Consider the following 18,990-nt stretch of genomic DNA (forward strand, 5'->3'; position numbering starts at 1 on the left):
GTGTATTCTCTTACCAATTTGTTATGTAGTGGGGGAAAAAATAATAATAATCCTGCCACCTTTGTATGAGACTGGATACCGGCTTTTAGCTGAAATGTCACGTTTTTCTCGTACTACACAGGAACAGAACCAATGTTTCAAAACCAAATAATGCAAGTGACCGTGCAGTTCAGTTTATTAGGAAATGCATAAATTACCAACATTTCTAAACGGAAACCTATAGGCTCTATTCGCCATAGTGCTCTCCAGTGTTTCAGGCAACCGTTATTAATACCGTGCTCAAGATTGACGAGATTAAGTAGTAGTATTCAATTTTAACTGGTTATCTCCGTGTGTTTTCGCTTTAAAAAGTAAAACAACAACAACAACAAAAAAAATCCTTATTCACCGTCCTTCCTCTCAATCCACGTGACGCACTCCAGACATCAGGCGGACGGTGCCAGTAGCACAGAAGCTTACAGGTTTCCTTACATCTTTTATTCTCTTTCGCGACAATAAACTTGAACAATATCGCAGTGACCCCTCGGAGTTAAGACGCCCGTTTATCGATCTGTAAATTTCCATAACGATCCATCCCGCAAGATTGCCCGCGAGCATCGTGACGGCCTAAGAAACAAATGACGGCTTTTAATAAGGCGAACCGAAATGGTTAATGAGCAGTGATGAAGATCTGTGCTCGCGTTAAACAGGAAGTTTGCCAATGTATTACTGTGTGCGCGCGTGCGCGCATTCGCAACGAGTCAGAAGAAAGCAGATGGTCTGGATGATTCCATTCACAATTGTTTAATGTGCTACCGTAAGGGGCAATATCTGATTCTTCTCAATGACTCCGAAATGAACGAAACAGAGGACAGAACTGAGTCAGCATACTTTTTCTGCCTGTACTGCAGGACAGAATACAGAGGAACTAAGCCGTTGGCAAGAAATTCAAGACATTCTAAAGACAAATGCTTCACTTCGGTAGCAATTCTAGTTGTTATTGTTTCGCTGTGCTGCACATTTTCATTTGCTGAACTTCAAATGCAACTAAGCAAATGGAAGTGTAAAATAAACAGTTCTACTATAATATATAATAATACTCAATTGGGTGAGTGGATAGCGTACCCGCCTCCTCCAACCAACAAGGCTGTGGGTTCGAATACTTTGAGCGTCACAAGGATGAACATGGATGTTTGTGAATATCTATAAATGGGAGACGAATCTCATTGCCAGCGTGAGACTACCAACCTACTTATTGGTGGCCTGCAATATCCTGAAAAAAAGCTCTATGTTTGGCCTCGCTAAGTTCTTGTTCACCCAAAGGTACTAATGTGCGATGGGTTTACAACCTTTCTTAAGCTGGGACTCGCATTTAAAAAAACATTTTTTTTAAAAAAAAAATGAGGAAAATGCGCATCGAAAAATAATGTCTATGCCACTAAAAACATAGATAAAGTCATGGCGGAGCTTGTAACTGAGAGGAAATTCACTTTGAAATGGAGTTCAAAGTAACGAAATGAATACAAACGAAGGCAACCATATTGTCTTAGTTCGTTTTAATTCCAAGACTCCAATTTCAATGACAATGCTGTGCGAGTAAAAAAAAATTGAGATGGGTAATCTCATCAGCAAAACCGCGGAGATCTGACTCGGTAATAAGAAGTCCAGGAAATAAGAGTGCATTCATAATTTGCCATATATTTCAATTAGTCTGTTTTTACCACTGAGAAGAGGCGGAATCAGTACTCGAAAAATGAGCCAGTTTTTCCCAGAACTACTAATACGAATAGGTTCCAATTTGTGAGCAGGTTTAGAAAGAATTCAGAGTAGTTAGAGGTTTTTTTTTTTTTTTTTGTGTGTGTGTGCGCGTACGTTATAATATATCTTCGTTATGATACCCTCGTATATAATAACGTTTTCTCCCTTCACAAAAACAAACTTTCTACTGTCCACCCAGGGGCATTCGTTTTCCTGCCTATGATAATCTCAGTGAGGGAAGTCTCTACGCTTCTTGTAATTTCCCGAAAACAAATGGTTTAAACGCTATGGCATTGCTAAGCACCGTTACGATGCATAATATCACGTGGCCTTAATGGTCTCCCTCTCCCTCCCCATCAGCAAGCAAATGATGCAAATTGCACCAAAATTATCATGGTCCAGTAGTCGGCTATTGTAAGTACAGACACTAGACAGCTGCCCTGGCAAGCAAGCTCCCATGATGACTTCCGATCTAAACTTAAAGACGGTTTCCAATTTGCTAAACGATGTGTAGGTAGCTGCATTTTCAAACTTTTGTCTAATTCACTGACAAAACAAGCAAAAACTGAATGGATCACCTTCAAAACCTGTTTTAGTTTATAAATGCGTTCATTTTGGGTGATCTTTGTCAATACTCAATTAGAAGAAAGTATTTAATGAATTACTGTAAAATATGAATAACTCAACAATAATAATTAGACCAAATATTCTATGGTAACGACTGTTTCCTTAAGTTTAATGGTGTACTGGTTTATACAGGAATATCAGAAATAAACTCATGATTTGCGTTTAAATTCACATTAGCAAAAATCAAAGAGTGACGTGCTCCTCGGGAAAATAAAATCCGTTAAAAAATATACCTGTTTCAATTTCTTAAAATCTAGTTTTCAAAAAAAGTCCAGCAACTGTGAGTCAGTGCAGTGACCTTCAAGTATTCAACATGTCGAGGTGGCACAGTTAGTCGCCTGTGGCCCATTTACTTCAGAGGGCATATAATGATGGCAAACGAAGACTAAATAGTATCAGCTTTATACATATATATATATATATATATTTAGAAAGCGACAGAGTAAAGCACATTTGGTGGAAAGGAGAAGGCTGAAGAAATAATTTGCTAAAAAAAAAAAAAAAGAAGCAGCAGCAGCTAAGCTAAGCTAAGGCTTTTGTACCAGGAGCTTCGTTTTGTGCTTCATTTCCATAGCTGACCCGATATGCGAGCAAGTTAAAATTTGGGAAAAACAATTTTTGCTTTAATATTTACTCCGGGTGAGGATTAAAAGCCAGTCTAATTTGGATTATATATCATTGCTGTTCAAGGATATTTACCTTAGAAAGAAATTTTAAATAGACGAGATGAAATGGATACTTCAAATAAGTCTACTGAATTCAATTACAGCGTGTGGACCTGAGTTCTGAAAACTGTAGCTGTGATGACTCCTCCGATGAGTGCGACAGACAGTTTCCACGTCACTTTGAGCGCGGAAATCAAACCAATCGCTTGACTTGAGACTGGTCCTGACCGCAACTTTACCGCAGAAATTTCATTATCAAGAATGGGGAGTCTATAGCAATACAACAGCATATTATAGACATATGAAGTACTGTATATGGCGAAAGCTTTGAATATATTTCTCTGCTGTTGAAGAAAATAGTAACGCCGTTATTGAGAAACTGATTAATTCAACTTAAGAGATCCTTTTTCGCGCATATACTAATACTCTTGGCAACAATAAATAAATAAAATAAGATTTCATACTCTTGTTAGAAACTGGTATGTCAGTCAACAGGAACATGCTTTTCAATCACAGTTTGAAATATCGAAAATAAAGAGTAGACTGATAGGTGTAATTTCATGACAAAATAATACATTACAAGGAATAAAAACATAATCATGTTACTCATTTCATGTTATTTATTTTTCGAAAGGCGAGCTATTCAACTATCACGGATTATTTATCAGTATTCCCTCTTCTAAGACAAAGATTTCACAGACTCTCAGCTCATTAATATTAATATATTATATATCAATGCACTACGAACTCAATCACACTGTTGCGAATTCTAAAACGTTTTTGATAGATGCGCGATTCAAGCAGGTTTAGATTAAGGCTACCACTTTGCAATTCGCGATAATGGACTTCTGAATAAATATAAAACTGCACTTAACCTTTATTTCATGGGCATTATTTCTTTATCGCTAAGTATTTGGTTTCTAAAGAGATAGCTTCTTACAGAATATTCAAAAGCGAAAGTTCTCTGCTGGGAGAGCAAAATGGTCAATTTATTGGATAACGAATGCTTAAAGAAACTAGCTCAGTAATGTTTTTGTTAGGGATATTATTGAACTGTTATTTTTTCCACAGTCTGAAAACAATGATGATAATAATGTACATTAATTACGAGAGCGAGAAAGAGAAGAATAGTTCCAACCTGAATTGTATTTCAGTGAAGTTTCAAACTGTAAAATGCAACGTTAATAATGGTAACCAATCCACTGTCCCTTTTATATGCTGCAACAGATGGGGGAGGATTAACTGTACAAGGTAGTTCACTATGTTCTGAATTGAAAGAATAATCTTCCTCTACTCAAAGAGAACAAGCATGGAACTTTTTCAAATCACACCTATCGAGAAAAAAGTTTTACCGGATCTATAAGTGGTTTTTCGTGTTTACCACTACAGGTTTGTAGAATTCGAACCACGATCTACTGTTTGAAACGCAAGAGCACTATCCACGAAACCAAGATGGTCGGAAATTTTAAATATTACGTCACTGTTTTGAAAATAAAAACGAAAATCAGTTTTTCATTATATTCTGTTTATCGTTTTTTTTTCTCCCCTTCATTATAACTTACACTTCATGTAATTTTATATTTCATACTAGGAGGGACCCCCCTGGCGCCTACGCCCCCCCCGTGTTCCGGACTAGTAGGCCGGTTCTCCTTGAAAACAATGATGATAATAATGTACATTAATTACGAGAGCGAGAAAGAGAAGAATAGTTCCAACCTGAATTGTATTTCAGTGAAGTTTCAAACTGTAAAATGCAACGTTAATAATGGTAACCAATCCACTGTCCCTTTTATATGCTGCAACAGATGGGGGAGGATTAACTGTACAAGTAGTTCACTATGTTCTGAATTGAAAGAATAATCTTCCTCTACTCAAAGAGAACAAGCATGGAACTTTTTCAAATCACACCTATCGAGAAAAAAGTTTTACCGGATCTATAGTGGTTTTTCGTGTTTACCACTACAGGTTTGTAGAATTCGAACCACGATCTACTGTTTGAAACGCAAGAGCACTATCCACGAAACCAAAGATGGTTGGAAATTTTAAATATTACGTCACTGTTTTGAAAATAAAAACGAAAATCAGTTTTTCATTATATTCTGTTTATCGTTTTTTTTTCTCCCCTTCATTATAACTTACACTTCATGTAATTTTATATTTCATACTAGGAGGGACCCCCCTGGCGCCTACGCCCCCCCCGTGTTCCGGACTAGTAGGCCGGTTCTCCTTGAATTCTGATGAATCGAAAGGGTCCCCCCCCCCCGAGTTCTGGACTGGTAGGCCGGTTCTCCTTGAATTCTGATGACTCGAAAGGGGGCTTCATCCCCCCTGGCGCCTACGGCGCCCAATCCCTCGAATTCCGGACTGGTAGGCCGGTTCTCCTTGAATTCTGATGACTCGACACTCAAGGAAGCCCGTGAGTTTCAAAACGTTTCAAAAAACGTGACATAAAAAGGCTTATCATTTTATAAATATAGGGTAGATAATTCGAAATAGCTCGTATGCGATTCTGTAGGAATCACATATGGGAACTGAAGAACTGCATTTATACGTATTTAATGCCAATATTTCGTTTTAAATTACCATTTTCACTACATCAGTAGCATATGCAACGGACCTAATACCGTTAATGTCTGAGAGTTTATCAATAATATAAAAATGGTACGGTCCAACGTGTGCAGGTTCGAAACACCGTCATAGAAAGTGCAGCTCAGATGAAATGCTTGGAAACTATGAGAGCATGTGCAAAATGAGCCGGATGTCATAAAAAAAATTACAACTGGAACTTATACCGTAAAGGCAAAATCTAGAGTATCTTATAATTCCATTCATGAAAGGTTGTAAACGTATTGCACCTATGCCTAGCTATATTCCAATGGGATGAGGACAACCTTGTCAACTTCGATACTACCAAAATACATTTCTATCTCATTTTGAGCGAGAAAGATAACATTTCACATCACCTTACTTTTGGTAATACTTAGATCTCCAGGCAATATAAGATCTATTTTCTTGGGCTATCTTGCACACCGATAGTCTTTCCTGAGAGGAAGCACATCACATCCATAGTTTCTTCGACCTCCAAAAAATTAGGTGTCTTTTCCACTCAAGACAGTACTTCACCTGAATAATTTTAACACTATATAAATTCCAAGTGCATCCAAGCTTAGGTTGCTGTTCTCACATTTGGAATGGTGTGCCAAAAGCCTAAAAATGCTTCATGTGAGCAACTGGTTAATTGATAATCCCTCTGTCAGTACACTCACTCCCAATCGTTTTCTTACGGACGTTCTATTTCTGCCTTATACTTATTCTATACATATTTTTATGTTCTTCTATTGAACTGGCTGCCATCAATTTTCTTCTTTCCCTTAAGCAAAAGAACGAATAACTGCTAGTCAACATCCGTTACTTTCCACCTTACCGAATCAACTTCTCATTCATTTTTCATTCCATTTCCCTCTGTTCTTCGGAAGTCTTTCTTCATACCATTTTCTCCAAAGGACTACGCCCCTTTAGATGTTCAAAGAAACATTAACTGGTTCCTTGTTGTTCTTAAATACTTCCCATACACGTCACCAACGTGCTACAGGTTCTGATATAAAAAATAACACGTGGAGGGGAGGGTAGAATAAGCATACTTCAGGCTTCCAATAATTGGATAGTCTCACATAAGAATTTCACAAATAGCCATATCACAGTGGCATTCGATCACACAACCTATAGGGTTTGGGCTATACAGGCAAGATTTCGTGATTTACGACTTTTCATAAAATTTAGGGAAAAGCTGATTATATGTAATAAATTTTCATCAAAACGCAACTTAACGAAAGCAAGCCACGTGAAGTTTGAATGCAACCATTTAAGAAAAGAGAATCGAATCATTCGCACATCTACATAAAAAAAAAAAGAAAAAAGACAAACTATCAGAAATGGCTGAAGCAAAGTTGTATTTTAAATACATTGCCTAAGGAGTGGAGGAGAAAGTAAAATAAAAATAGTAATATTCTGAAATTTGTTCTTGAAGCGCTAAATTATTAAATTAGTGATGTGAAATGAAAACGTGAATATGAATATAATCTTTGAAAATTAACACAAGCAAAATTTTTTTTAAAAATATAATTAATTTTAAAGTTGTTGTCGTATTATTTGGCATGGCAAACACCATTCTCATTAATTGGCAAGACGGCAAAAAATGCCGAATATGGTTGAGATAAGAAAAAGCACTCGAGGCTTTTTTAAAAGTGTTACTAATCTAGCTTTTAAAAACTAGCAACAGATTTCCCAAAAGTGAACTAAAAAAATTTCTTTGAAGAATGAAAAGATGATAGTGGATTCATGTTTTATAACACGTATAACTGAAAAATCTTACAGTGTTACTGCATTTAACAGTTGTAAAAATAATGTTAACGTACCAAAATCATCCAATTTAAACGAAACTGGCAATAAAATTTAGTCAAGTTCACAGGGAGATCTCGTTGTATGGGAGCAATCGCAACCAGGTGAAGTGACAGTAAACAGTGCTGTGAAAGGTTCTCAAATGAGAATATAAACAGAAAATATGTACTCCGCGTTTCGTCATGAAAATTTGTGACAGCACATGAAGAGGTGGTTTTGCCTGGCTGTAAGTGCTTCAGACCTTGGACTGCAAAACAGAAATGGTTCTATAAACAGCAAATTTGTGAATAAAAAGATATTTAAAATTTATATTATAAACAATATTTTGATATTTTTTAGTCCTATGTTACTAACTGATTTTTTGTTGGGTATAAAGTGAATCCAGACATTTACAAAGCTGAAAATGGTGTGTGTATTTACAAAAAAAAAAAAGGAATGACTTGACAAAAAAAGTATGCGTAGCTCAAAAGGATGCCTGAAGTCCTTTTAGCGCAGTTGGAAGAACGACGGGACAATGCGCTCTTCGACTAGTCAAGACTTGTCTGATTCTTATTATGATGACAGGAAATCTTTATATGGACTTTTTCAACCGAAGATGAGTTAACCAATCTCGCGTGGGAATGAAAAGTTCTTTGTTTTGCCAGGAAATTGTAGGTTTTCCACTCCACATCCAGGCAAATCGGCCAGAGAACACACATGCTATTAACAAACAAAATTAGTGGACGTCTGATGGCATAGTATACAGATGGCGGATTATGTAGTATAAATGGTTGGTTGTGATGCGGAGCCCTGAGATGAGCCTTTCAAGGTATATCACATAATAATAAAACCTTGCAGAAATGGGATGGCAGTACTGCAAACAAAGAACTAACGAAAACAGCAAACAGAATTCAAACCATGTTCGACGGGTAATATCCACAGCGTTTATCACAGGCGAAAACATTATTATTGATTAACTGTTATAATTTTAGAAATAATAATTATCTTAAATTAATTGAAAAGTGCATTTCAATTAATTTATGTGGATTCCACAGCAAAATTTTCTAAGCCTATGGCACATTCGTACTGGGGATGAGCCTAAGAGTCAGTAACGGAATTCAATAATAATTAATTTATTAGCAATCCTACCTAAGAAAGATTAGAAACCTACAATCTACTATTACAGAGCGTAGGCCGAAAGTTACATAAGTCAGAAACCCTGAAGTCCAAACATTCTGTTCTGCTACTTCACACCTCCAATAAGCAAGCTAGATGGTAGTAATATGATGGGTCGTTATGCTGAGTGATGAAATCATCCTATTATTTTTGAGTAATTCATACCTCAGAAAATGAATTAAGATAATATATAGTTCATAATAACTACTAGAACGCTACTTTAAGAAAATAAAAAATCAGCTATAAAATTTATATAATAACAAAAATATCAGCTGCATTTTAATAAACAATCGTGATTATATAGAGAAATAAGGATATTTACAGCGTCATTGTGTTATATGATCAAAACATTACTGGCCTCCCAATACGAAATTGGGGATTAGGGATACAACTAACTGACTGAAGACATGTCTAATTGCAGACGTGTTTTTTTTTTTAATTTTTTTTTTAAGATCGATCCACTGTTTTGGATCAGTTTTTATCAGATTACGCTTAATAATGTTACAACATCGCCAAAAAATGTGTTATTTGGGCACACCAAATGGGATATCATCCTAATACAAGTCTTATTTAATTCCGTTTAAAAAAACGGAAAAACAAATCAGGCACGTACGAGCGAGCACACTCTCGTAATGTTTTGCGAATTCAAGAAATTAACATGACAGCATCCATAAAATCATTCAAGATGCTGCTAGTGAGAAATTCAAGAAATGAAGAAATGGCCAGCATGGCTTCTCTGGCCAAGAAAGATCAGGCATAGCTATATCAGTTTATTCGACGAATGATTACTTTCGTCCACCTCAGTGGCCATTTCTGAAATAACCGGTTTTGGAGCGCTGAGGACGATTAACAATGAACTTAGCAATGGACAAAATATCTACTGCATAACAGTTAGTTAATTCCTATATAAACGTTTTGCGGTTCAATGGACCGAGATATTTTGAACTGTGGGTTGTTGTTTTTTTTTTTTATCAGAATTTTATTAAAGCCGAAAATCACTACATGTCCTTCCTCGTGTAATCAAAAAGATACTCCTTCACATCTCTTACTTCCCACTTCCCCCCCCCCCCCCCCCCCCCACACACACACCATTTCGAAAAGAAAAAAAAAAAAAACATTTACAGCTTTGTACGTTTCTAGGCTCTCTCTCTCATGAACAACAGCTAACATCGCACAAATTCACCTTGCTTTAAAATACTGTTCCCACATTTGGTATAGAGCACCAAAAACTTCATTAACAATTCTTGATTATATTCTGATGAGGGCAATTCAGCTAAATGAATTCAACTTTTACCGATTCACCTAATAGCTTGCTTCTGTCCTTTCTCTAGGGCACTTTTTATGGGCAGTGCTCAACGGAATTGACATCCACAATCTCCCCACGTTTTGCCTAATACACATTTTCCTTTTTTTTTTTTTTTTTTTTTTTCAAAGGAAAAAATGTATTTTCACATTGCAGGAATCAGGTATGCTATAAAATGCCATATTTACTGGATGTAGGTTCGAACCAAATACTACGGAAGGGAATCTTCTGACTGCGTCAAAATAGTTCAATGCATTTAAAATTATCGAAATTTACTAGTTTCGAATGCCTAGGACTATTTCGAGGCAGCCAGAAGATTCTCTTCCGCATTATTACTTGAAGTCGAAAGAATATGCAATTGGAATTACTATTACAGTAACTCTCCTGGAGTCAAAGAGTCATTAAGGAAATGTTTGTATTATTGCTGGCAAAAGATCATAAAGGAGAAAGTAAACGCATACAGTACTCGATTCAATATAGTTGTCTGTTTGCTCTTAAAAAAGAAAGGCAAACGGATGACCTGATAAACTGAGGAGGAAGTCTGCACCTAAGCATAATTCTCGGCATCTCGGTTTATATTTATATCCTAAAACTGGTTTGCATTGACTGGGTCTTTACACGATACTGACCGGATGTGGAGGGAAATTGCCGAGTGCATGAAACTTTTCTTGGATCGAGATGTTTGCCTTACTGAATGTTGGGGTCAGCACATATGCGTTAAGTGAGTTGGATGTTAACTGATGCAAATTCACCACTAGAAAGATACGACAGTGTCAAGTGCATGTAACTTTCCTTGGATTCAGCGTTCACTTTCGAGGTAAGCTTTTACTGAATTCTTATGGTGGCGCTTAGATATCTTTCTGAAAACTTCCAAGAAAATAAAGATGGATAAGTTTTTAACTAATTCAGAGTTCCTTTGCTTATATCTGGGAGCATGGGGGTACACAATTTTTGGCAAACCGTGAAAATATTTTCAGTTAACTTACCAAGGTTGCGATATGACCACGTAAGGGGTTACTGTTCTAGTCAGCAATTCTAACTTAGTTATTTACATCTGATGTCACTGGAAGACGTCACTCCCGCATCTCATAGGATTTTGAGAGTGAAACCTTCTGCTAGAATCGGTACGGTCGCAGATGTCTTTTCCACACAGAGTTAGTAGGACAATTACAAACATCCATGCCCACAGAGGCGGGGATTAGAACCCACAGCCTCTTGGTTAAAGAGCAGATAAGCTAAATACTCGGCCAACTAGGCCGGTTAATTCTAGGTTCACGATAATAATATACTGTATTTTAGAAAAGCAATACAATTTCACGGCTACCCAGAAACTACGTCCTGTTTCCACACTCAGTGTTTAAGGAAACCGAAACAGATAAAACAAACCGAATTTTGATCTAACTTCTTGATCATTTTAATGAACGTAGCAAGAAATTAAAAATATTTTATTTAAAAAAACAGAGAACGTGAATATTTTTCTTTTCGTGATATAAGTATTTTTTTTGTAATTTCAATTTTGATAAATGTCAAAAAAAAAAAAAAAAAAAAAAAAAAGGCAACCTACCTCTAGTAGAATTAAATAAAGCAATGAACAGGGAGAGCTAGTACATATGAAATGTTGAATGAACTGATGTGAGAGAAAGGCAAGTTTTTAACAGTATCTCTGTTTTTGAATTTTAAAATACTTGCAACACAAAAAAGCATGTATTGTCGAGATTACATAGTTGAGAAGCTAAGAATATTTTGGTAGCAGTTTCGGCTAGCTTTATTGGATCTCTCTCTTCTTTCCCAAAACGCAAAATTAAAAAAAAATAAATACAGCAATGAGTATTGAGTCAGAAGACTGTCAAAAATCAAAAACGTTATAAGGTGATTCCTAGCATGGCAATCAAACATCGAGAATTTTGATCTTTGCATCAAACATTGCAAAGATCAAAACCATAGTATAGAGGTTTTGCAGGTTTTTCATTCAATAAGCTCCAGGTTTTTTCAACTCTCAAAACAAGTAAACCGACTGGAGAATACACACAATTATCGGACATAATATACTGACCTTATTGTCTTAGTTGATTCGGCCCTAATGCTAACCAACTCACAGGATTGCAAAGAAATGTCTGAAATTTGAGGCCAAAATGTGTGTGGAAGCACTTTGTGAAACACATTACATATTAAACTATTTAGTATTATCTGATAAGTCTTTCACTCGTACTAAAAAGTATTGATATTTTCTCCTAGTAGGTTGTGCGTCTATATCCTCAGCTTAGAAATCCCGTGAATTGTACTGTTCAACAAAGGGATCGCGCAGCTTTTTGGCAGTAGATTAGCTAAATATTTTATTGCAAAGATATGGACTAGTTAGAATTACAGCGGAACCAACTAAAGTTATGATGCCAGCATATGTATTGTGTTCTCTAGCTACTTTGTCTGTTTTAATTCACATTTGCATGGAAGTTTTTGGAAAATCTTTAAAACAGCTTCCAAAAACTACCATATCCAAAAATTGTTTCACTACTTGGTACCAATGCTTCTCTACTGACGCAAAATTACTAAAGATGCATACTCATAACAACATTCATTGTGAAATGTACTTAATCAATAAAATATTAGTATGGTTCGCTGAAATTAAACTTAATCTCTTCCGGAAGTGTAAACTATTTTCAGTTTGCTCAGAAAAGGAGAGTAGTTGGCCAAGAATTTCCTGTCAAAGAATGTTATTTCCTTTTTCCCTACCAGTTCTCGCAATCCGTCTGTGACGTGTCATAGCCTAGCGTGTGGGAACTACTGGACTAGAAGGAAAGCAGGCATCTATTATAAAAAGCATGCTTTCAAGGAGTTTCCCCTAACCCCATGTTAAAAATATGCCGATTTACAAATATTTAATTTAAAATGGGGCAACATATATCAGTGTTGAGATAGTCATGTTCTTAGATCCATGTGTGTTCACGGGACCGGTCTGCCTGTTCTGAAGGTTGCAAAACCCGAGTTTCCGGGGATGAAACTCGGGTTTCACCCTCTACCTCGGTATGAGACCGGCTAACTCACCTTTAGTTGAAAGAGACCAGATAAAGGTTCCTCACGACATGGAATCGAACCCATGTCTTTCCAACCAAAGGGCTTCATCTATACCGACTGGGCTACGAAGGCTGTATTGCAACATTGCGTATGCAGAATAGCTACTTTCCATCATTAACAATCTCTTCTCCAGGTAAAATCAGCAATCAACTTCTCAATAAAAAGTTTTAACTTATTTATGAAAACAAAGTATATTACTTGCGATATGGAACAGTGCAGAAGTACTATTTGTAGCCAACAGACGTTCTTAGAAATGCTTGATGGATACAAAATAGCGTGAAAGTCTTCCTATTTATGCAAAAACTAGAAATGATGACGACCAAAACTTCGTCTTAGAAACAAAACCAAGCTATTTTACACGTGCTGTTTTATTTTTTTTATTTTTAATTTTTTTAAATTTTATTTTCGGTGAATACTAGCAGATTCAAATACACTGGCAATAAGAAAATACCATCTTAGTATATATCTCACATTTTTGTGGAGATAATAAGGATATTTTCTATGTTTATGCCCACCACTGATATATCTTATAACAACCACCCATCTGGTTTTCCTTTCTGAGGTGGAAGTTCAATAAGCATTGTAAACCTACCAGGAGAAAATCGGTTATGCAGTAGCGCTGATTCTTCAGTGCGCGAGATGTGTAAAAGTGTACTGTATTTTGATATAGACTCATCTGACCAGAATCACTGATAATCATTCCGGTTTATCCTGAATACGATGAGCTATCGCTGATGTTATTATATTTGTTAATTACACTGATATACAAGCTGATCTGATTGCCCAGTTCCAAACTGTTATGAACCTTAATTTAGAATTGGGGAAAGGAGTATAACTTGCTAAGTTAAACTGACGTAGATGCGTTTTTATTTGCTTTTTTAGATTGGATACACGAAATAATGCAATTTAGATGCACTGTTTCATGCAGAATACTTTTATATTAAATACGTTACGTTTTGAATATGGCTAAAGTGGTCTGAAATAAATCAGCTTGATTCATACTAGTTTTCAATGAAAAAGAATCGTTTAAATACACTCCTCATTTTCTTTACCGTGACTAATAATAGCATCTCACAAAGACAAATTTCTTTGGAACTGGGGGGAATATCACGCGGCATTCGCAAATGAATGTACATTGAGAGGAAAACATATTGGAATTAGAACCATTAACGAAATTAATTTATTTGTAATCGCATATCTGTAAACTAAGAGCTATAACAGCACATTGCCTTACCTAGAAATGTGAAAAAATATAACAAACAAATATTAACAATATTATTTGAAGATCTATAGCGGAGAGATGTATCTTGAGAACAACTAGAAAACAACATGGGTGCATTAGTCTCTTCCAGCCGAGTTGGAATTCGTCCACTTTTAAGTTTCGTACTCTATCAAACTCGTCAATTACAGTCAGTGAAAATAATTCGTCTGAAGTAGCTTCATTTGTTGGTTGTTTTCTTTGGCTGCTAGTAGATGTCAAGTGATTTATGGTCCCTAGAATTCGTTCACGATGATACTGAATGAAAGGAGGTTTATAACTACAATTGTCATAACTGATGCAGGAATTAGACATATTTATATTTTCACTTTTTTTGTGTTTTTTTATTCCTAACGATTACTACATAGAACGAGTAAGGCTTAAGCAAATGAGCCATTAAAGAATGAACTGATATATCCAGCAGAAATGACCAATCTTAAGTATACTTGGAACCACTTTTCTTTCATTCAAATACAGCGGGTCAGACATCAATTTCCATAAAGAAAAGCGAGATATTATGATCAGGAAAGAATTAAAATACTGAAGTGTGTTAATTACTTTGTTCCGCATTTTTATTAAGGAAAGCTAGTATTTATTGCACAATTTTTTTTTCTTAAGCAAAATGGGAATCACTAACAAATATCAACATAAGAAAATATTGTGGAAAATTTGCTGAAAAATATGAAATTCTTTACGCAAGCAGTACGGACCATACCGAACTTCGGCTGCAGGGTTTGGTATTGGTCAATATATAAGAATTCAAGTTTTAGCGCAGGAAATAATAACTGATTAGTTGACATTTATTTTTTATACCTATATACTGTATTGTTCTTTGTGAATATGATTATGGCGTTCATATCGTTTGGCTTTACTAACTTTACTAATAAGGCTCTAAGGCCGACTATTATATCTGTTAACAGCATATCATCCAGGGGTTTCTTCTTCTTCTTAAGGTACCTAGCTGCAAGCACCACAGTTCTCCATTTTTTCCTATCCTTAACCAACTCCTTCCAGTTTCGCAAGCTCGGCTCTTTCATGTCCATTTCAATGTTATTCATCCAGCTGATGCGGAGTCTTCCCCTAGGACGTCTTCCATTTGAGTGATGTAAAAAGGTTCTCCTCACTAGCCTGTTTTCCTCCATTCTTTCCAGGTGACCTAACCATCTCATGCGACTAGCTCTGATTACATTTACTATTAGTGGCTTCTTATAAAGTTCATAGAGTTCTTTATTCGTTCGCCTTCTCTATTCATCTGTCATCATAGGATCTTTAACTGAACCAAATATTTTTCTTAAGATTTTGTTTTCGAAGAGTTGTAATTGATCATCAGTTTTTGTTATATTCCATGTCTCTGCACTATATAATACGACTGGTCTAATTAGCATTCTGTAGGTATTTATTTTAGATTCATATGACAGATTTTTAGATGAGATGCTGAAATGAGACTCATCCAGGGGTTTGGGAGGATGAAAATCCCTGTCACCTTCATAGTCAACTTATCTTCAGATCATCAAAAACACTTTCGGGTGGGGTGGGGGAGATATTATTTAGAATGACATCACTTTACAAAGAAGGAAAGTCCAGCTTGGTTGGCTGAGTAGCTAGGGTAACCGCTCTTCAACCTACAGGTTCAAATTACACAATGAGTAAGATGTTTGTGAATGTCTCTAGAGCAGAGGTCGACAACGCAGCGCCCGCGGTGAATTTTTAGTGCGCCCTCAGAGAAATTATTGTAAACTGCTTTGGAGCTCGCAGCAGTAATTTTGCAGCGTAGATCGCAATATATATCTGAGAGATACATTCATTACTAGTATGTGCTAAAATGCAAGAAAACATAAAGAAAAAAACATTGCAAATATAATACATGATGATACAAATTAAGTGAATATTGAATCCAACATTATTTCATAGCCGAATATAGAAATTACAAGAGTTTCGTGCCGAATATATAGAAGCTAAAAGTTTCAGCGGAAGTAGTGCCTTATGGGCAACTCGTAGTAAAGGTGGAGCAAGTTCCAGACCTCTTTCCTTAGTATTTTCCATAAATGTAAAGCACATCTTGCAGAGGTCAGCAACCTTTTTAATATGAAGAGCGCAATGTAAAATTTGGAAATTACGGAGGGCTCATGACACAGGCATTTTTCAGGCTTAGAAATTCTATGATTAGTTGTTTTTAAGAAAAATGAGATTTCAAATTTTAACATTTTATTTACCTCGCTTTTACAACATATTTTTGTCACATATGAATGAATATAAAATAGCATAAAAAATAAAAAATTGAATACAAAAAGAATATTCATGTCAACAATTAGCATGTATCTGTCAGATCAGATACGATCGCCTTGCTTTATCAATCATAATGGCAAATGTATTTGTTTATTTTGCAATAATAGTGCGGCTATTTCTAAAAAAAATAATATATATCAAGACATTTCAAAACCATTCATGCCAATTGTAATTTTAAGTTTAATTATTTAAATCAGGAGGAGTCGGCAACGCAGCGCCCGCGAGCGTCATGGCGCCCTTCATATTAAAAAGGTTGCCGACTACTGCTCTAGAGAGTAAATGAATTTCATTGCCCAGTGTGAAAACGTCGTCCGGCTTATTGGAGACCCGAAGATGGCTAGGGAAAAAAAAAGTTTCATGTTTGGTCTCTAGATCAGTTTCCAGACTAGGTAAAAAAATAAAATTTTAAAAATCCTTACCTTACCCACGGTACAATATATTGCAGATTTACAATCTTTCGTTGGCGAGAATTATATTAAAAAAAAAAAGAAAAGAAAAGTGTTTTCTTAGAAAAAAAAATCTTCAGATTAGAACCCTGATATTACTTAAATTCTGAAAATCATTAAGTACATTAAAAAAAAAATGCTGAACAGATTTGGATTTATCTTATAGTTTTTAAAATTGCAAACGTAAATTACGAAAACCAGTGTACTGATTAAAACGGGGTTGGTTGCAGCTGTTATAATACTTAGCAAGAAATCTTAACTGGGTAGAAAATCTTGTACTCAACATCTGATAAGGAATGCACCTAATCTCAATTCCACTAATGCTATGGCAATTATAAACGTCTGAGTTATGCTTGTTTGTTTATTATATGCGTGTATTATATATATATACGCGTATATTTGTATCGTTTTTCCGGGAGAAAAAACCCTGCTACCTCCGTATGAGATTGGCTAACTCACCTTCGATTGAAAATCGTCTAGATAAAGATTCCTCCCTTCGCGAGGAGAATCGAGCTTAGGCCTATTCCAATCGAAGGGCGCAATGTACCGTCGTTCTTCCAATTGCGCTACGGAGGCGCTAAATAAACAATATAATTTCATAAACAATATACTGTAATTACATATTCTGGTAACATTCTTATTAGGTTCAGAAATTATGAAAATGTGATACATATCAGAATAAATGTCAATGCTCTAAAAGGTTTTGTTTTTCCTAGGTTTGACGACTCTTCAAATAACTACCCGACATAATTATATGGCAATGCCAACGTTATTATGCAAAGCAATGTGATAAATAAAGTAAGTCCGATGTATTATAATTATATATTGCATTAATGAATAAGTAATTTTATTCATCTAAATTCTATAGCATAGTAAGACTGATTATAGCTGGAAACTTACAACAATAATGAACTGCAGCTATGCAAATTCAATTACGATACATGTTCTTTCTATTGCAATTTTTAGTGCAAATCCAATCATGATGCCATTATGGACTGCACCATGTATGATACTGCTGTACGTTCATTTCAAATTATGTAGAATTCCCTGTGGAAGTCTCGTGATAACTTTTCAACAGCTATTAATGTTAAATAATGAACTATTGAAGAATTCATTAGCCTTTAACATCCAAATATGGTTATTTATTTCAAAAGTACAAGAGAAAACACTGAAAATTTTATCTTACATACACCATGATGAGAAATAAAATGGCAGTAAACAACTGCAAAAGCCTTAAAAAAGAAGAATGAAATTTGACTGCACTCCACAAAATAAGGCCAAAATACACTGAGCTAAGCATTATACAATGATTAAAAAATTAATTTTAAAAAATTCTATTTCGTAAAGCACATATAAATGGCCAAAATGTATTATTTTAATATGGTTTCTACCTCACAAAGGTTTATTTGTAAACCTGTAGTACATTAGTACCGTGGGTGGGCTAATGATTCTTTTCTATTTTTTATTATTTTTGTATTTTTTTAAATTTATTTTTTACATAGTCTGGAAACTCTGTTCTAGAGACAAAAAATGGAAAATTTTCAAGCCACTTCTGGCCTCCAAATAAGTGAGGAGTGGGTCTCACAGCGATCGATGAAAATCATCTCCTACCTAAAAACGGTATTCGAACCCGCAGCCTCTTGAGCAGACAGGCGGATATGCTAACCACTTGGCCAGCCATGCCAGCATATTTTAACATATGCTTATGATAATGAAGAAAATAAAAATTGCTAAAAATATATAAAGTTAACTTCACAATGTTCTCTAATGAAACACATATTTCCCCATCATACTAGCATTTCAATTTTAATGGTATCATAGCTCCATCCTTCTGAAACAATTCATTTTGCTGCACCAAGGTTTTCAAGGAAAGAAGTGTATGCAAGAATGAAAGAAGTGCAACTAATTTCTTTATGATTTAACTTTACTGTTGTCCAAAACATTTTCAACATTAGCTCTGGATTATTTCTAGAATTCTAGTTCTATATTAGTGAGATTGTTTTTTTAATTAAAATTTTTTTTTCTACTTTGAGGTCGAACAAA

At 35.5% G+C, this 18,990-nt stretch overlaps 1 long non-coding RNA gene across 4 annotated transcripts in view; it reads left to right on the top strand.

Annotated features, from left to right (window-relative positions):
• LOC150103024 (uncharacterized) overlaps positions 1–18,990 on the top strand; it is a 99,890-nt gene that overhangs the window by 61,814 nt on the left and 19,086 nt on the right. For 2 of the 4 annotated variants that reach the window (XR_016548804.1, XR_016548803.1), the window contains exon 2: positions 17,664–17,745. This is a non-coding gene — a long non-coding RNA (uncharacterized LOC150103024). Of the gene's footprint in view, positions 1–16,756; positions 16,891–17,485; positions 17,560–17,663; positions 17,746–18,990 lie in introns of those variants that run through there. The other 2 variants (XR_016548802.1, XR_016548805.1) reach the window with 2 other exon arrangements.

This window comes from Typopeltis vanoorti, chromosome 9, assembly GCF_054136105.1.
Source record: "Typopeltis vanoorti isolate ZY-2024b chromosome 9, IOZ_Tvanoo_1.0, whole genome shotgun sequence".
Taxonomy (NCBI): domain Eukaryota; kingdom Metazoa; phylum Arthropoda; class Arachnida; order Uropygi; family Thelyphonidae; genus Typopeltis; species Typopeltis vanoorti.